The sequence below is a fragment of the Vicia villosa genome, unplaced genomic scaffold (genome assembly GCF_029867415.1).
Source record: "Vicia villosa cultivar HV-30 ecotype Madison, WI unplaced genomic scaffold, Vvil1.0 ctg.001822F_1_1, whole genome shotgun sequence".
NCBI lineage: Eukaryota > Viridiplantae > Streptophyta > Magnoliopsida > Fabales > Fabaceae > Vicia > Vicia villosa.
Window position 1 is genome coordinate 297,575 of NW_026705739.1, and position 21,409 is coordinate 318,983.

The 21,409-nt window shown below is 34.9% G+C and overlaps 1 non-coding gene across 1 annotated transcript; it reads right to left on the bottom strand.

Annotated features, from left to right (window-relative positions):
* Nucleotides 1–20,935: 20,935 nt before the first annotated feature.
* On the bottom strand, nt 20,936–21,042 carry LOC131636755 (small nucleolar RNA R71). Its single transcript, XR_009294167.1, has one exon. It is a non-coding gene; the product is annotated as a small nucleolar RNA R71 (small nucleolar RNA).
* Nucleotides 21,043–21,409: the final 367 nt, after the last annotated feature.

The following is a 21,409-nucleotide window of genomic DNA, read 5'->3' on the forward strand; positions in this document are numbered from 1 at the left end:
GTGTAATTTCTTACAGAACACACTATAAAAAATGTGTTCTCCTGCGACATATATTAGCGACGAGTTTTACACGTCACAGGTTGCGACGTGTTTCCCACGTCACAACAAACTTTTATAATAAAAAAATCAATCCAACGTTATAATCAGATTTGTCAGAACTTTTTTTTTAAAATAACAGTTGCGACGTGTGTGTCACGTCGCTACTACAAAGTAAAAAATAAAAAAATACAAACTTTAACGTTGTAGCTGGAGGGAGATTTGAAAATTTTTTAAATTTTGTAGCGACGTTAGCCTCACGTCGCAACCTGTTACTTGGGAAAATAACTCTGCCACTTGTACAGATGTGGCAGAGCATGTAATAATTGTTATGACCGTTTGAAGGTAGCGACGTGTAACCCACATGACAAAGTTGCGACGTGATGTTAACGTCGCTGATGTGTTAATTAATACACGCATTTTTCCTTCTTCCCCTTTACCATTTCAAACAGATTTTCGTTTTTGTTCATCTTCTCTGCAACTCAAAATCCCCCATTTCCTACACAAACCCAAATTTTCTCCTCTCCCAAAATCCCCAAACTTTCAATCTCATTCAATTGCACTACAAGGTATTCTATAATTTTGTGTTCATACTGTTTTATGCTGTCAATATATAGTTTAATTTTTTTTCATTTAATTTGAAGGAAGAAGAAGGTGAAGGAGGAGAAGAAGGTAAAGGAAGAAGAAGGTGAAGGAAGAAGAAGGAGGAGTAGATTGAAGAAGAGGTAAGTTTTTAAACATTTTTTTAGGTTTTTTTTTTAATTAAGTTATTTTTTAATTAGGTTATTATAAAACGAAATTATAGATTAAATATTATGTTGTTGTTTAAATTTAATTAGGATATTAATTTAGGGTGTAATATATTTTCTAATGTTGTTTAAATATTAATAGAAAAATGTTTAGATTTATTATGTTATAAAAATGTTTAGAATAATATATAGAAAAATGTTTCGAAAAATGTTTAACTATTATATATGTATTTTAGAATTTTAAAAATTAAAAGAAAAATGTTTAGATTTATTTTTAAAATCTGTTTTTTATTTTCTAAATAAAATATATGTATTTTATGATATTAATCTTAAAAACTGAATATTAATAAAAAAGAATATATGTTAAATAGAAAAAGAATATATGTTATGTTATTGTTATTATATTAAAAATACATTTTTTTTTAAAATTAAAATATATATTAAAATAGAGTATATTTTATATGGTATATTTAAAATAAAATAAAATATAATATGATTATATGGTATATTTCTAAAATTAAAATATATGTTATTGTTATTAAATTGAAAATACATGTTTTTAAATTAAAATATATATTAAAAGTATAATATATATTATATATGTATATTTAAAATAAAAAATATAACATGTGTAGTTAAAAATATAACATGTGTAGTTAAAAATATTTAATAGTAGTATTTTCAATATAACATCTGTAGTTAAAAATATAACATGTGTATGCAAGGAGGTGGAAATTACAGTAATGTTCCTCCTCAAGAGCCGGAGGATGACGGAGTGGCTGATGATTTTAATCCGGATAATTATTTTCCGGATGATGATGCTTCTTAAAAACATTTTGTATTTTATTTATTTTTAATTTATTTTTATGTAACTTATTATACATTTTAATTCATTAAAATATTAATTTTAAATTTTTAGTTTTATTTAATTGAATTTATTATATAAATTATATTTTATAGATTTTATTATATAAAATTTATTATATATTAATTTTATTATATAAATAAATTAATTCTATAAAATGAAATAGCTCCTGCGTATTAAATTTATAAAAAAAAAGCATTTGATGTTGCGACGTGGAGACCACGTCGCTACAATGGTCAACAAACACACCTGCCACACCTGCTGTGTGTGCAGATAGCTGTTCCCCATGTAATCCTGTTGCGACGTGGGAGGCACGTCGCTACTTTCTGACGTGGTCTCCACGTCGCTACATGGATGCCACTTTGGCTCCTGCGACGTATTGGCCCACGTCGCTACTTTTGGGTTGCCACGTGATGTTGCATGTTGCGACGTGGGGACCACGTCGCTGCAGAGCATCTTTTTTGTAGTGACAGTAACGCTACCTTTCAAGAAAATAGTGTTGTGTGCTAAATTGCTTGTAAGTTCTTGCGTAACACCTTTTCTATCTTTGAAAGAAGTAAATATAAAACATTGTTTAATAAAACTCTCAGATTCTGTGTATATACTGTATAAAATACATTACTTTATTTGTTTAATATAAAACATTGTTTATGGCAGGGACTGATAAAGTGAAAGAACTGCCTTTGGAATTTTAAGAACATTATATTTAAAGAAGGAAACAGACCTCCATAATAAATTTATGGAGCTTGAGACCAACATGGAGAATTTAAGTCAGCATGTTATTTTACTCAAGAAAAACTCATAGTGAGATCTTAGCTATAAATATTTGCAAATCTATTGGAAATGCTCCACCCAAGAAAACAACACAACCTTACCCTCTTAAACAAAGGAGATGATTAAAGTTCCAAAACAAAAATTACAAACAACAAAACTTTTACAATAAAAGGACATCTACTTCCAAGATCTCAAAACAATAGCTGGCTTGCAATTGTCAAAGATGAACTTGGAATGTTGGATATAACATTATTCTGAATCAGCCACAAACTCCACAGTGTGGCATGCCAGATTATCGCCACGGTTATTCTAATTGACTTGCTTTCCACTTTGGACCAATTCACGATGAAGTTCTTAAACTCCAATAGAGATAACTTCAACTCATTGCCCAACCAACTAAAAATGTTCCTCCAAACACCGTCCAAAATGACGCACCCCTCCAACAAATGAAACACAGTCTCGTCGTCGACGCTGCACAACTATTGTACCCTAAAATTTGCCCTCTCCATTAGTACCTAATTCATCAGGTTACGAAAGACGTTTATTTCGTTGTTCAACGCAATGAAAGGGTTTCACCAGGCTAGATATTCGAAAACTCATTTTGGCTTGATATTCGTCAGTTAGATCCGGCTTGGTATGATCTCCAGTTCATCTGTTAGGCCCAAAGGCCATTTCATCAAGTAAAGTGGTGGAAATTAATTATTTCAGTAATTTTAGTTTTGCTGGTCCACTGTTCTATAGATATTCGAAAATTCGTAACTTCCGTTTGCTAAGTCATTTTGATACAATTCTTGAGCCAAAAGAACCATCTTGATGTCTACTGCATTTCATGTGTTTGGGTTGAGAATTGATTCTTTGAAGAAGATCTTTGAATTTGTAATTTTCCTGAAGTTGTACTGTGGAAACACAGTGGAATCGGTGTGTTGAACTACCGTCTTTTGGATATTAAAAAATACATACCTTTTGACAGGGAAATCATTTATGGGCGGTTCTTTTTGCTAAAATTCCATCTTGACGTCCTCCTCTGTTCTTCTGTTTGGGTCTGGAGCAAATTCCTCATTGAAAATTTCAGATTTGTAAAACACAATGGAATCCGCATGTTGAACCGGTTTTTGGTCTACCATTTTCTCAATCATGCAAAAATCATAACTCGGTCAATTGTTTTAGTGTCAGGCTGATATTTTGGCACAAGGTCACAAATGTTATTATCTATAAGTTCACTGGCAAACACGAGTTTGAACGGTGCTCCAAGACCTTCGTTTCTGGTTTATTTCGCATAACGAAGGTGCTTATCCAAAAAAGGAATTTCAGATTTAATTGTCGTTTCACCGGAAAATTCACAACTCAATCGATTTTTATCGTATCGCGCTCATCTTTTTACACGACGACAAGGACATCCACGTCTACAACTTTGGTGGCAAAGTCGAGTTCAGATTTTGCTCCGACAAGTACTAGTTTTTTATCACAAAGAGGTGTCAGAACGTTCTACAAACGCAAATACTGTGCAATTTGTTTTTATGTCGACATTCCGATATTAAAAAATTCACATCTCCATCGATTCTTATCGGATTGAGCTCATCTTTGACAGGGTGTCACAAATTGCGTCGGCTACGAATTTGTTTGACATCCCAATTTTGGATTTCGCTTGGAGCACCCTGCGATTTTGACTCGAACGTGTCGAACTCTTGGGGCATTAAATTCTGCACTATATTTTTGGTTAATTGAGACCCATAGTCCACACTATATATTCCTTGCAACTCCATTTTCAAAAAGACACTTCAACTCATAACTCACAAAACTCTAAAAATACTTTCACTCTCTCTCAAAGATCAAAATCCTCTTTCTCTCAATTCTCTCAATTGTTCTTCAATCTTCATCAAGCTCATCACAAAACTCAAAAACACACAACAACTTCAACAAGCTTCTGCAACAAATTTCATGAATTGATTTGTGTTTTCGGATTATTGATATTAATCGTTGTTCATATGTTGAATTTTGGTGCCTGGCCGTTTTTGTTTATATTTTGCTCATGTGCCGATTTTGATTGTTGTTCCAATATTGTGGAATTGTTGGTTCAACTTGACATTCATGACTTGATTTTCTGATTTAATGGTGTTTATCTACTTGTGATTAATGCTTGTTTGAAAACTTAATTTTGGTGCTACCGGTGTGAATTTAATTTTTGCATTGCGTTTACTGTAACGCCCGTAATTAATTAACTATTTAATTAATTTATTTTCGATTAATTGTCGTGAATCGTCGAAATTGTGATATGTCGACTTATGTTATTATGCAGTTAGTTGATTAAATTATTCGATTTAGTCGTAGAAATAATATTAGATTAAATTAGACAAATTATTAAGTGGGATAGTTGTTGTGTTAGTAGTAGAATTATAGGGGTGTAAATTAGGCCCATTAGGAATAATAAAAAATAGAGTTTCCATTATATTAGTTCATTAGAATTAGAGGAAATATATATCCTTGAAATATCAGTAAAGAACTAGGTTAGCAAAACAAAACAAAAACCAAGGGTTTGGAGAGATACGTAGCAGCTACAACACAGAGAGGCGAGGTAGGGAACTTCAATCGGAGAATCCTTAGAGTGACCTTCAATCCAAGGTAAGGGTGGGTTCTAACTCTACAACCGGGATTATGATAAATGATATGTGGAACATTGGGTTGCGGAAATTACTACTGTGTTTGGTGTTGTTGTTGTTGTCTGTGTTGGTGTTATTTGTTGTGATGTTTTCCGAATCGAAAATAAATTGTTTCTGGTTCTGTCAATGAATTGTTGTTGTAAAAGAACATTGTTATGTGTCGATTTAGTATCATTTGAAGTTTCTGTAATGTAATACTGAGTGTGGTAATAATGGGTTAGATGGAATTATAATGGAATGAATTCTGGATATTAGGAGAAGAAGAAATACTAGAAGAAGAAGAAGTTGTGGCGGGGGCCACCAAGCTAAGGGGTGGGCTGTAACACCCATATATTTTAATTTTAATTTAATTGGAAATTAAATTAATAATTAGAATTATTTTGGGTTTTGTGGAAATTAATTGGGAAAGAATGGTTTATGGCATTGGGCCATGTGTGATATTAGTAAGGAAGAGGGGGAGTGTTATATTAGTAAAGCCCTTCTACTAATTAAAATTTATTTTTCATAAAATAATAAGGAATTAGAGAAGGAGGAATAGACTGTGAAAAGAACTGAGAAGTTGGGAACTCGAAGAACGTGAAAGAGGAACAGAAGAGAAAGAGATCAATCAAGAATCTTTGGCTAAGGTAAGGGGGGACTCTCCGGTTAGCATCTCTTATCGATTGTAGATGATAATGTTGATTAGGGGTATTGTTTAGGTCAATTGATTATATGATTAGATTGGGGTTTGGAATAATTTTTGAATAGGATCGTATAATCTGATGTTACAAATGTAAATTCTGTGCATAATTGTGTGTGAGTTGATGTTATGGTATGAATATGCTATTTGTTTGATGTGTTGCTGTGTTCATCCATGAAACTGAATATGTGAATATGAATTCCTAACTAATTGAGTAGAAGTTAGGTATTAATATGTAAAATTGATATAGGATGCTAGATTATTGAAGTTAGATGGATCCTATATGTTAAAGTATGCAGAAATTCTGTTTTAGATCCAAAATCGCAGACTGTAATGATGGAAAACGATTAGAAGACGAACTGGTACGATTGCAGGTTTCTGGAAGTCACTGGCGAATCGTGTATGTTACGCGTATGAGGGACTTCCTAGGGGCCGTACGCGTATGATACGCTGCCCTGCCCCGTCCAAAACGCACCCTTCTTCCTGTACGCGTATGATACGCGTATGAGAGGGTGGTGATACGCGTATGGTGATGTGATACGCTTATGACGCATTATTTGTGGAAATCAGCTTCTGTGGATACGCGTATGACCGGCATGGGTGCATAATTTTCTGTTTTGTGATTTTTGAAAGTTTGATGATCCGTAACTTTCGAACCGTTGGCCTGTTTTAAGTGTCGTTTCGAGTATGATGAAGCTTATAAATTATTCTTTGTGTTATAATGATGAAATGAGTAGTATCTCGAATTTATTTTTTTAACCGTGATTGCTCGTTTTGATGAATGACGTGTTGTGGACATATTTGATGTGAATTTGTTGTTAGTTTGATGGATGATGTATTGTTGACATATATGATGAAATGTGACAATATAAGATGTGTTTGAAAACATGATTATGTGATGATTGTTGAGAATTGTATAATGATGATTGATTTGTTTTGGATGATGTGAATACAGGTATGTTCTTTATTGATGATGATGATGAGGATTGATGCAGATACGTGTATGTTCTTAATGATATTGATGATTAATTTGTATTGAATGATGCTGATACATATACATGCTTTTTGATGATGATGATGATGGTATAAGAGTATGAGACGATGTTGTTCATCGGATCGAAGATGTAATAAGTATGTTATATGTGTGTATTCATTCATAAATCATTGATGAGGGTTGTATCCAGATGATGTGTTAGATCAGTGAAGGGCATAATTCCCTTTGTGTGGAATTTGTGCTGGCAGGGTCGTATCTTGACGATGTTTGATCAGTCGGTGGGTTATTCCCATTGATGATGATTGGTACCATATGCATAGTGTCAGTTCATTTTATATGCATGATTTGTTGTGACTTGATTGATGAGTATGACGTGTGTTTGAATGATGTATTCTGTTGGTGTTTGTGTAATTAATAGATGTTTTCTGATAATCTGAATATAATACAATTGGGTGAATAATATAACTATGATATGTTACTCTTTATGATGTAACAATATTTGTTAATTGATAACACGAAAACGTATCGTATATTTAGCTTAATTTACATGCATTATTATTCTATTTTATTTCGATTTTATTATTTCATTTTGTATTATACCGGTATTTCTATTTGTTTTCAGGAATTTATTTAATCGGAGCTAGCAAAAGAAATAGTCGAAAAAAGGACTTAAAATGGAGAAGAATTGCTTAAAATGCCAATTGCAAGAGGATGTGCAAATAGAAGAAGAAGCAGGCCCAGAAGAAAGAGGCCCAACGCGCAAGACTGAGTCTAGCACGTGACGGATGGCATGCTGAGGTACCTGCCGGTCGGCGTACCCCATCCCTTCCGTACGGCACCCCCCTTAATAATAGTGTGTGACGTAAGTCACACACTCGAGCCCAGAAGACGTTCGTCCAGATTTTTCTCCGCCATTTTCTCCTCCGTGAATTGGTCTTTATTATGTCCTCATTTTATTTTAATTAAGATACTCTTTATTCGTATTATGCCGGTATTTTCTATGTTTTCAGGTTTTTACTATTTACATGGAGTGTAAGAAGAAAGCCGCGAAAATGGAGAAGAATCGAGCTTAAAACTACAAAAAAGAAAAAATGGAAAAAAGAATATATATATATATATATATATATATATATATATACATATACATATATATACATATACATATATATACATATATAGATATATGTATGTATATATATATATATATATATATATATATATATATATATATATATATATATAAAATGTAACAAAATGTGACGTCAGTCACATTAAGAAATGTGACGAGGGGCATTCAAAAGGTGACATCCGTCACACCCTTCCAGAAGACGTTCGTCCAGATTTTTCTCCGCCATTTTCTCCTCCGTGAATTGGTCTTCATTATGTCCTCATTTTATTTTAATTAAGATACTCTTTATTCGTATTATGCCGGTATTTTCTATGTTTTCAGGTTTTTACTATTTACATGGAGTGTATGAAGAAAGCCGCGAAAATGGAGAAGAATCGAGATTAAAACTACAAAAAAGAAAAAATGGAAAAAAGAATATATATATATATATATATATATATATATATATATATATATATATAAAATGTAACAAAATGTGACGTCAGTCACATTAAGAAATGTGACGAGGGGCATTCAAAAGGTGACATCCGTCACACCCCCCCCCCCCTCCCCAACGTTGTCGTTCGGCACCCCTCTCTAATATAAGAGTGTGACGTAAAAACGAGAATTCTGTAACGTCTGTGTGCTATTCTCCGGCCTCCCTTTTTTCTCTCAAGACCAAGTATCAGACTAAAGCTACTAATTTTCATACGTGATTTTCTCAACCTAGCAAGCCAAGCACCAATATAAATACTGGGCATTTTACCAGCAAAGGACTCTCTCGTCGGTTCTACCATTTTTCCAGTTCTAATTTCTTAGTTTTTAGGCAGAAAATTTATCATGTAAAAGTCTTAGTTTCTCACATTGAGGAACTACCACACTGTTAGATTTAGTTTCTGTTTTCTTTCTTTTTCCGTTACCTAATTGTCAAGTGCCGGTATAATCCAATTTCAATTCCAGCTAATGCAAGCAAAGTTTATTTCAGAAATTAATTCTAGCTTACCTTTTTGAATTATTTACAGGTTTCATTTTATCGCTTTATTATTATTATTATTTATCGTTTTGTTTAATTTAATTTCCATGTTGCTCTTAATTTCAATCCGCCTGTTTAATCTGTTTACGCTTAATTCCATCTCCGACTAAATTGTTTTGAGTCCGGTATGTGAGGACCGTCGTTTCCAACGGGACTCGATAATTGTATTGGTTTAAATTATTATTATTAATTTATATTTTGGTTTATATTTTTAATATTAATTTAGGTAACCTTGTCACGAGAGTGAGAGGTTACTTACCATGATTTCGTCACGAGAGTGAGAAATCTATTAAGGTTCGAACCGGCACTGCGAGAGCGTGGGGGTCGAACCAGATAGTAAAAACTAGGCATTAATCTTAAACACAACAAGAGCGCTTTAGGATTAATTAGAACTTGTTTAGTTTTCAAAACGCGTTCTTTGATTTAAGCGGGCGAGCGAGAGCAATATCCTACGGTTGAAGAGCGTGACTTTATTCAAAACCACGAGAGTGTGAGGATTAGTCTTTAAGCTAATATTTTCTACTAAATATGTTTTTAACATTTTTATAAGCCAACGAATTACAGAGTTCCCGAAGTACGCGGAATCACATTCCGGTCTCTCTTATCCTACATTTATCTTAATCTTAGGTTTATTTCAGTTTTAGTTCTTAGGTTCCCCTTAATCAAACATTCATTAGCCTTAGCTTTACAAAGCAACAATAGATTACAGTAGGTTGACATTGGTCTCTGTGGTTCGACAATCTTTTATATTACTTCGATATATCCGTGCACTTGCGGACGCATCAAGTTTTTGGTGCCGTTGCCGGGGACCAAAAGTCAATATTGTTATTCCGTTGTTACACCGTATAGACTAAGGCATTAAAGAAAAAAAATAAAACAATAGATAAAAAATAAAAAATATTTATCTTATAATCCTATGTAGTTGTATCACTCAAATTTTTTCTATAACTCCCATTCCCAATATCTCGAGGAACCGCACCCAAATATCCCTTATGATTCCCATTCCCAATATCTCGAGGAACCGCACCCAAATCTCCCTTATGATTACCACTCCCAGTATCTCGAGGAACCACAAGAATCCCATAATTTCAACTTCGAAGCATCAATGGAGGATTCCGATGAGGCGCTAACTCACTCTGGGTTAGAATCGATGATGGAGCACTTTGAGGAGACACAAACCGTCCAAAACCAAGAGTTTATCAAACAAAGTCTTCAAAACAACGAAACCCTTAGGCAACTAACCACTATGGTTGAGTCCCTCGCGACTCACAACATGGCATTAGAGACTCAAATCTCCCAAATTGAACAAAACCCTCTAGGACCCTTCCCTGAGGAGCATGTGGATGTTGAAACAACCATTAGTGAAAAACAAATTGAAATTCCTGAGGAGAGTGATTATGAGGAAAGTAATTACGAGATTGAGGAGAGTGATAGTGTGGTTAAGGAGAGTTCTAGTGAGAAAAGTGTGGAGATTGAGAAAAATCCACAAACTGAAAGGGAGGTTGTAGAAGAAGTAGAGAAGGAAGCACCTATCGTTGTTCCTCCTTCCTATACCTCACCGATTCCTTTTCTGCAAAGTTTTATGGAAGCTACGATAAACTCCCAATCCCAATCCAAAACGTATGTGAAGGTATTGGAAAATATCCACACTAATGCACCCTTGTCTGAAGTCTTGCATAAAAAGAGAAAGTTCGAGGACCATGAAACCGAGGATGTCGTTACTGTTAAAAGGGGAAGGTTAGCATTTGAGGTGATGTTTGAAATCGCTATGCTCAAACTTGAAAAGTTGATACTTTGGATTGATCCAGAACCACCACCACAAGTTCAAAAGAATGAACCACCCCACAAAAGAAAGAAAAGAAAAGGTGAAGGATATGTGAGATGGCTCGATAAGTGGCCATGGAAAACGAGGTTTGCCAAAAGTTCAACGAAGGATTTATTCTCGAGAGAACCACCATGAGTGCTTGCACTCTTAAGCCGTCGAGTTATCGACTTTAAATAAAGCGCTGCTTGGGAGGCAACCCACGAGCTTTTAATTTAACGTTTTCCTTTTATTGTTTGAATATGCAAAAAATAAAAGTATTGATCGCTTGTTACGTCTCGACCATATCTAGGCAAAAAATCTATAGGCGATCATCTCAAAGATGAGCGGGTCTCCATGCACATTCCTGTGAGTGTTGATGCTGCTAGTGACACAAATGATGAGTATGATAGGAGAAGGTATTTCCTCTGGACGCGGAGCAGATTTGGTCGTGATAACTCGCCAGTAGCATTCATACAGGTTTTGTCTTTAATTTTCCACCTTTTATCAAAACATTGAGGACAATGTTTGGTTTAAGTGTGGGGGAGGAACTTTACCGCTTTCATTTATCGCTTTATTGTTTTCTAGTTATGTTGTCGATTCTTTATATGTGATTTTCAGTTGCTATTGGATCTCCCCGAAATTTTAAAAAATTTAACCACCAACATTTTTTTTTTCTTTTTGACGCATGGCATAGACAATCTGAAAGTATATAGATCGTCACACTTTAGGATTTGTTAGAAAGACTTGAGGATATTTCAACAACATCGATATCGTCCTGACACCCTAAACCCCCTAATTATGTAATATCAATTTGAGTACTGTCGTCCTCGGTTTTTGTGGGATGCGAACTGACTCTTCTTTTATTTTTGAGTTGTGAAAATCAGAGAGTCGCCACCGACTTTTATTTTATCCAATTAAGTAAAGGTTTATAAAAGAAACAGAAAAAGACCTTAAAGAGATTTTGGGTTCGGGGGTAGGTTATACAAAGGGAAGGTGTTAGCACCCTTTGTATCCATGGTTATCCATGGGCTCTTAATTGCTTAGCTCACTTGTTTGAATCGTTTGTCTTGCTTTAAAATGCTTGTATGTGGTTTTAAATATTTTTGTAAAGAGTTAACTTTGTAATGATCCTTGTGCGGATGTATACAAAGTATATATCTTTCGAAAGATATTTTGATAGTTTGAAAAAAAAAATTTAACTTTGTAATGATCCTTGTTTGGATATATACAAAGTGTAATCCTTTGAAAGTTTGTTTTGTAAAACAGTGATGTGTAAAAGCTTTTGTTATTTTTGATTGAGCAAGCAATTAGGAGGTATACTTTTAAAAATTTTCCTTTACCGGATATAGACAAAAATTTGAGTTTGTATTTGAAACAGTAGAATTGATTTGAAAAGAGTAACAGGGATTACCTTAAGAGGTGCAAGTGTGATTGTGCTTTGTTTCGGATATATTTTTTTTATGAGATTAGTGATCTAGCGCTTCAATTTTTATTCTTGACATACACGCAGTTTTATATGTACAGAAATTAAAGTGCGGGAATGTAAAATGCGGAAAGTAAATCTACGCTATTACATCGATTGTGCGAGAAATGTAAATTATGCTATTTACATGAATTTGACAACCTATACACTTATCTATGAATTTAAATGGCAATAAGATAAAGGGAAAATATTTTTGGATTTTTGGATGGTTGATTTTAATTAAGATTAAGGCATAATTAATTTAATTAAAAGGTCAAAAATTAGAAATAAAGTTTAAACCTAAAAATTTAAGTTTAAAATATGTCCAAATTGTTTGTTAATTAATTTTAAAAATAAAATTAATTTTTTTGTGATTTTTGAAATTGTTTTGGAGATTATTAAGCTAATTAACATATAATTATACAAATAATTATACACATAAATTAAACTTAAAGAGAAAAATATTCTAAATATGTACAAAATTAGTTTATAATATATAAACCTAATTTAATAAAAAGAAAATATTTTTTTCTGATTTTTTTGATAAGTTAAAAATTATTGAAATGGAAATATATGAATATATATTGATTAATTAAACAAAATATTTTAATTATTAAGAAAAATAAAATATTTGTGTCAAAAATTAATACAATATTTTAATACCCTAAAAATATTTTTTGCATATTTTTTTGATTTTTAAAATATTTTTAAATAATTTTGCAAAGAAAATTAAATGAAATAGAAAAATAAATTAAAACTGTGATTCTGTGTGGTTGATTAGAGGGTCTATGGCATGGATGCGTGTTTTGGTGCGTTTCATGTGCAATCAGGTTGATCATGTGGCTCAGATGTTGAGGGTGCATGGAAAGATGATGGAAAGCGCACATGGGAACCAAGAATTTAAAAAAGGACTGGCACGCGCGTTCTGGCCAACCAGAGCTTGCCACGCCTTCATCTTCTTCCTCTCCCCATTGCTATAGGCTCTGCAACTGTAGGTAAAGCTTTTAGTGACGGTTTTCGTCCGTAGCTATAAGACCTGCACATGTCAAAATTTCATACAAGCAATATAAATTATTTAGGAGATCATGGTTAAGCTTAAAATCGTCCCCTGAGTTCAAATATGCCACTGGTTTCTTCTAATTTTGCCTAAATCAAAGGATCCCAAATTTTAGCTTAAGAACCCTAAAATGGTATATGCTACAAACAACCATTAAAACTCAATTAAAGCTCCAGAAACGATCAGAGCACCAAACTAAACACAAATATGGGATTACATCTTATTGAATATGCATGAATAATCAAATTCATGTTGGTTTATGTTTGAGCAAACCGTGAGCTATAGTGCTTGATTCAGTGAGTTTCAAGGCTTGAAATTGATTTGGATAGGTACAGTGATGCTTAAGGATCGTGTTTGAGTGTTTAGTTTGGATTGAAATTAGCTTAAACTCAGAATTCAAAATTTAGCTTTCTTTGAAAATTTCAAGTTGATACAAGTGTGATACAAGCATGCTATTGATTCAGAATTCATGTCTCTCTTGTTGCTGAAGTGTTCTAAGCATTTTATAGGCAATAGAGGTGTTGCAATCTTAAGCTAACAAGCATTGTTTGTCTTTGAACTTTTGAATTTTTTAATATAAAAGCTTTCAATTTCTTGGCCATGGCTTTAATTTTCTTCACCCCTCTTGCCATAGGTCCTCTGTGCCTCTATGCTGCAGAAGTTAAGCTAACTTGGTGACTCAAGCTAAGGACAAAAGCTTTGGATAATTGTCTTGAACCATTTCTTTTTTAATTTAACTTTAAATGTAATAAAATTAAATTAAAAAAGAAACAAAAATGTCATGGGCCTAATGTTGGTCGTGGGAGACCTTTAACATCATTAGAAACATGTTTGGATCATGAAAACTTGGCCTCTTTTGGGAAAAAAACAAATTTGATCAATGTTGGTTTCATGCATGTTTCCAAAAAATAGCCAACTTCAACAAGGCATATCTCCCTCAATTTTGATCATATGAAGGAGTTCTTGTACTTTTTAGAAACCTCAAGATGTCTTCTACAAGCTACTTTGGAAGCTTTTTTGCATTTGGAGAAGTTATCTTGATGTTATGGGCTTTGACAAAAAACCACTTTTTGTTGATTTTGAAAATGACCTGTAATGTCTTGGCTTATATTTTCCAAATGGGAAACTCAATGATCATGAGACCAATTCTATTTGAAAGATAATTGAATTTCATTCAAAATGAGCTTTGGTTGGAATTTTTTGGATGAATGAGGAGAGAGTTATGGCCGGTCAAAATTCAGTTGACTTTTTAGGAGAAAACCCTAATTTTGAAACATGGAGTTTTGTCGATTTCTGAACTTTTCTTGATGAATTATGATCAACCATTGATCAAATGATGAATGTTTTGACAAAAATATGGATGTTGACAAAAAATTGCATTTTTTGACTGTCTGTTGACTTTTCGGTCAAACTGGTCGTCTGTTGACTGTTTGAGCTGCTGACTGTGCGTCTGAGCGAATTGAAGTTTGAAAATTTGTCTGATGGTACTTTGAGACATATGGAGATCCATGAAATCCATTTTAGGTCTCAAAAATCTTGTTCTCCTGAAAAAACAAAAAACCCTAGTTAGGGACTGTTTGTGTAGGAGACAGTTAGGCGTACCTGATTTTTGTGCAGTGTTGAGTCTCTGCTGATCTTGTGATTATCAGAAGACTTCTAAAACAAAAACCTTGGAACTTTGAAATGTGAAATATTGATTTGAATGATGATTCAAAACACGGAGAATCGTGCTGTCATCGGTTTTGACTGTTAACTGGCTGTTCGGGTATTAACATAGCAGTTAAAGGGAAAACTTAACAGTTAAAGTTAATTTTTTTTCTTTTGTTTTTGTTGTGTTAATGGTGAGAAATTATTTACATGATTTGTTTGAAAGACACAAACATAATAAATAATTAAAATATACCGTACGCGAATGAAATTACCGATAATAAAATTGAAAAGGATTAAATGCATAGAAATAAATATTTAACTAGCAATAAATACACGTAATATTATCTTGATAATTAAACGATGGTATAACAGATAGTATAATATTTAATACTGCCAGTACAAATATTACAAAAAAATGTAACGAACAGTACGACAAATATAATGAACGGTACATTATTTGAAAGCGAAAGATACGACAAACTTTAAATATGACGATTAAAGACCCATGCTATAAACAACAGAAAATAGATGCACGGAAGTGTTAGCATCCCAGGTCGGCATTTCTCAAGACTATGCAGACAGAAGAAAGACATGATCACCGTAAAAACAGTGATGACCATAAGAAAAAATGTATCTACCCACTTTGCCATTTTTTTGCCGGGGAAGAAGAGGAAATAATTATGAGATAGTATGATAGAAATTTGGGGGATGAATGAAATTTGATGTGAGATTTTATGGAAAAAATGAGGGGTATTTATAGAGAGAAAATAAGGATGGAGACGTTGGGGAGAATGAAGTGTTATCGTACAAAAAGGAAAGTTTGAATGATAGTAGGTTTTGAAAGAAAGTGTATGGTAGGGTTTGAAAAGAAAGATGTATGGAATAAAGTTAGGATTTGATTTGAAAGAAAGAGATTTGAAAAGAATGAAAGAGATTTGAAAAGAAAGAAAGAGATTTGAAAACAATAATATAGTACAAAAATTAGTGGGAAACAAAAAACAATAATAATTTAATTGTTACCAGTACAGTCTGAATCCCCGGACTCTGTGCCTGCAAAATTTAATTCTGTACCAATTGCGTCAGTACTATTTATCTGCAAATAAATCTCAAATAAACAGCGTGTGTGAAGTGATAAACAGTACTTGGCGTTTGTGTAAGAATAAATTCAACAGCGAACCAAAATACCGTATAAGAATATTCTAAAAAACAGAGTATTCATAAAATCAGGATATTTAAGAAATAAAATCCAAGATTATATGAAACTCCAAATTTTAGACAGAAGTCCTCTTTTGGGGTACAACAAGTACCCATTATGCCGAGACCTTAGGCTCAAGTTTTCAAAGTAGCTCTTATGTAGTTTATAATAGCAGTCGGCACCATCTTAAGCACAAACTACGTAGGGAGTCGATGAATATAAGTGAATGATTTTGTTTTTAACGAATGATTTAATTGAAAAATAACCTTCTAAGTTAGGTAACCCTCACCCGGTTATTTAGCCCAACGGTTGTTAAGCATATAAGGATTTAATAATAAGCACTCACCATTGGTTGGCCCAGAGGTCACTGGTACTGGACTTGGTAGGGCGGGTTACGGTCTGATCCCCCGCAACCGCAGTTGGGAAAAATGGGGTTGCACCGCTTAAAAACCAGAACCCCGTGCTAAAGGATCATAGTCACTTACCGATTTCCCTACTATATGCGTGTACGGATAACGGGCTTAATGTGATTGCGCTTGAATGAAAAGAGTGAAAGAAAAACGAGAGATATAGGTTAAATTATAATGGCATGATTCGAATTGGTTTGTAAAAGGAGAGAGTTTTTGAGCATTGTGTCGTTACGGTATCCTTGGTGTTGATATCTATTACCTATCAATTTAACATTTGCCTAGTACCGCGTATAACTAGGAGTTGTGTCATGCCCTTGTTTCGTCACGAGAGTGAGAAATCTATTAAGGTTCGAACCGGCACCACAAGAGCGTTGGGGTCAAACTAGATAGTAAAAACTAGGCCTTAATCTTAAACACAGCGAGAGGGCTTTAGGATTAATTAGAACTTGTTTAGTTTTCAAAACGCGTTCTTTGATTTAAGCGGGCGAGCGAGAGCAATATCCTACGGTTGAAGAGCGTGACTTTATTCAAAATCACGAGAGTATGAGGATTAGTCTTTAAGCTAATATTTTCTACTAAATATGTTTTTAACATTTTCATAAGACAACGAATTACAGAGTTCCCGAAGTACGCGGAATCGCATTCCGGTCTCTCTTATCCTATATTTATCTTAATCTTAGTTTTATTTCAGGTTTAGTTCTTAGGTTCCCCTTAATCAAACATTCATTAGCCTTAGCCTTACAAAGCAACAATCGATTACAGTTGGTTGACATTGGTCTTTGTGGTTCGACAATATTTTATATTACTTCGATATATCCGTGCACTTGCGGACGCATCATGTTTTTTGCGCCGTTGCCGGGGACCAAAAGTCAATATTTTTATTCCGTTGTTAAACCGTATAGACTAAGGCATTAAAGAAAAAAATAAAAAAATAGATAAAAAATAAAAAAATATTTATCTTATAATCCTAGGTAGATGTATCACTCAAATTTTTTCTACAACTCCCATTCCCAATATCTCGAGGAACCGCACCCAAATTTCCCTTATGATTCCCATTCCCAATATCTCGAGGAACCGCACCCAAATTTCCCTTATGATTACCACTCCCAGTATCTCAAGGAACCACAAGAATCCCATAATTTCAACTTCGAAGCATCAATGGAGGATTTTGATGACGCGCTAACTCACTCTAGGTTAGAATCGATGATGGAGCACTTTATGGAGACACAGACCGTCCAAAACCAAGAGTTTATCAAACAAAGTCTTGTGATAAAAAAAAATCAAACAAAGTCTTCAAAACAACGAAACCCTTAGGAAACTGACCACTATGGTTGAGTCCCTCGCGACTCACAACATGGCGTTAGAGACTCAAATCTCCCAACTTGAACAAAACCCTCTTGGACCCTTCCTTGAGGAGCATGTGGATGTTGAAACAACCATTAGTGAAAAACAAATTAAAATTCCTGAGGAGAGTGATTATGAGGAAAGTAATTACGAGATTGAGGAGAGTGATGGTGTGGTTAAGGAGAGTTCTAGTGAGAAAAGAGTGGAGATTGAGAAAAATCCACAAACACCAACTGAAAGGGAGGTTGTAGAAGAAGTAGAGAAGGAAGCACCTATCGTTGTTCCTCCTTCCTATACCTCACCGATTCCTTTTCTGCAAAGTTTTATGGAAGCTACGATAAACTCCCAATCCAAAACGTATGTGGAGGTATTGAAAAATATCCACACTAATGCACCCTTGTCTGAAGTCTTGCATAAAAAGAGAAAGTTCGAGGACCATGAAACCGAGGATGTCATTACTGTTAAGAGGGGAAGGTTAGCTTTTGAGGTGATGTTTGAAATCGCTATGCTCAAACTTGAAAAGCTGATACTTAGGATTGATCCAGAACCACCACCACAAGTTCAAAAGAATGAACCACCCCACAAAAGAAAGAAAAGAAAAAGGTGAAGGATATGTGAGATGGCTCGATAAGTGGCCATGGAAATTGAGGTTTGCTAAAAGTTCAACCGAGGAGTTATTCTCGAGAGAACCACCATGAGTGCTTGCACTCTTAAGCCGTCGAGTTATCGACGTTAAGTAAAGCACTGTGTGAGAGGAAACCCACGAGCTTTTAATTTATTGTTTTCCTTTTATTGTTTGAATTTGCAGAAAATAAAAGTATGGATCGCTTGTCAATTCTCGACCATATCTAGGCAAAAAATCTATAGGCGATCATCTCAAAGATGAGCGGGTCTCCATGCACATTCCTGCGAGTGTTGATGCTGCTGGTGACACAATTGATGAGTATGATAGGAGAAGGTATTTCCTCTGGACGGGGAGCAGATTTGGTCGTGATAACTCGCCAGTAGCATTCATACAGGCTTTGTCTTTCCTTTTCCACCTTTTATCAAAACATTGAGGACAATGTTTGGTTTAAGTGTGGGGGAGGAACTTTACCGCTTTCATTTATCGCTTTATTGTTTTCTAGTTATGTTGTCGAGTCTTTATATGTGATTTTCAGTTGCTATTGGATCTCCCCGAAATTTTAAAAAATTTAACCACCAACAATTTTTTTTCTTTTTGACGCATGGCATACACACTCTGAAAGTATATAGATCGTCACACTTTAGGCTTTGTTAGAAATACTTAAGGATGTTTCAACAACATCGATACCATCCTGACACCCTAAACCCTCTAATTATGTAATATCAATTTGAGTACCCATTATGCCGAGACCTTAGGCTCAAGTTTTCAAAGTAGCTCTTATGTAGTTTATATTAGCAGTCGGCACCATCTTAAGCACAAACTACGTAGGGAGTCGATGAATATAAGTGAATGATCCTGTTTTTAACGAATGATTTAATTGAAAAATAACCTTCTAAGTTAGGTAACCCTCACCCGGTTATTTAGCCCAACGGTTGTTAAGCATATAAGGATTTAATAATAAGCACTCACTGTTGGTTGGCCCATAGGTCACTGGTACTGGACTTGGTAGGGCGGGTTACAGTCTGATCCCCCGCAACCGCAGTTGGGAAAAATGGGGTTGCACCGCTTAAAAACCAGAACCCCGTGCTAAAGGATCATAGTCACTAACCGATTTCCCTACTATGTGCGTGTACGGATAACGGGCTTAATGTGATTGCACTTGAATGAAAAGAGTGAAAGAAAAACGAGAGATATAGGTTAAGTTATAATGGCATGATTCGAATTGGTTTGTATAAGCAGAGAGTTTTTGAACATTGTGTCGTTACGGTATCCTTGGTGTTGATATCTATTACCTATCAATTTAACATTTGCCTAGCACTGCGTATAACTAGGAGTTGTGTCATGCCCTTGATTCATCACGAGAGTGAGAAATCTATTAAGGTTCGAACCGGCACTGCTAGAGCGTGGGGGTCGAACTAGATAGTAAAAAATAGGCATTAATCTTATACACAGCGAGAGGGCTTTAGGATTAATTAGAACTTGTTTAGTTTTCAAAACGCGTTCTTTGATTTAAGCGGGCGAGCGAGAGCAATATCCTACGGTTGAAGAGTGTGACTTTATTCAAAACCACGAGAGTGTGAGGATTAGTCTTTAAGCTAATATTTTCGACTAAATATGTTTTTAACATTTTTATAAGCCAACGAACTACAGAGTTCCCGAAGTACGCGGAATCACATTCCGGTCTCTCTTATCCTATATTTATCTTAATCTTAGTTTTATTTCAGTTTTAGTTCTTAGGTTCCCCTTAATCAAACATTCATTATCCTTAGCTTTACAAAGCAACAATAGATTACAGTAGGTTGACATTGGTCTCTATGGTTCGACAATCTTTTATATTACTTCGATATATCCGTGCACTTGCGGACACATCATGTTTTTGCCGCCGTTGCCGGGGACTAATTTAGTCGGCAATCGTAATTAACTGTTACGTTGTAGAGACTAAGGCAATCTCAATTATTCTAATTCCCTTTGTGCATGCCATGGACTCCCTCTCGAAGTGAAGACTTAGTGCTGCCAATTCCCGAACTGGAGCGTTCTATCACTGTATCACGTCGATTACGACGTACTCGCACTCTTGTTCCTACTCCTACTTTTGAACCAGTTGAAGAATCAAACATGGGAGAGTAGCCGCGTCCTCTCAAATCTTACGCTATTCCTTCGCAAGCTGAACCTCACAATAGCATTGCTGCTCCTGCTATTGAGGTGAAAAATTTCGAGTTGAAACCGTCACTGTTGTCAGCTGTACAACAAAACCAATTTTCTGGAAATGCGACGGAAGATCCTAATCTTCATTTGTCAGTGTTCTTGCAATATGCAGACACTGTAAAAGCAAATGGTGTCAGTTCAGAAGCTATTCGACTGCGCCTTTTTCCTTTTTCACTAAGGGATGGAGCTAGAGCCTGGCTCCAGTCTTTACCCGCCAATTCTGTGATGACCTGGAATGAACTTAAGAAAGTCTTCCTGGCACGTTATTTTCCACCTAGTAAGTCTGCCATGCTAAGAGCCCAGATCAATGGGTTTAGACAAAAAGACAACGAGTCTTTATTCGAAGCGTGGGAGAGATACAAGGACATACTTAGACTTTGTCCACATCATGGTTTAGAACAGTGGTTAATCATCCATACCTTCTACAATGGTCTCCTCTACGATTGACGCTGCCGCAGGTGGCGCACTGATGGATAAAGAATATGATGATGCCTACGCACATATCGAAAGTATGGCTCAAAACCATTATCAATGGGGAAGCGAGAGAGCTCAGTCAGAGAAAACTTCTGGAGAGAAATATTCAGCGAAGAGTGGGATGTACGAGATAAGTAGCCTCGACCGCGTTAACGCCAAAGTCGATGCCCTAACTCAGAAGATTGAAAACCTCACTATAGCACCTGTAGCCGCCGAGGCTGCTATTTCCCCCAATTGCGAAATATGCAGGATGTCTGGACATGCTGCCCCCGAGTGCCAACTTTTGGC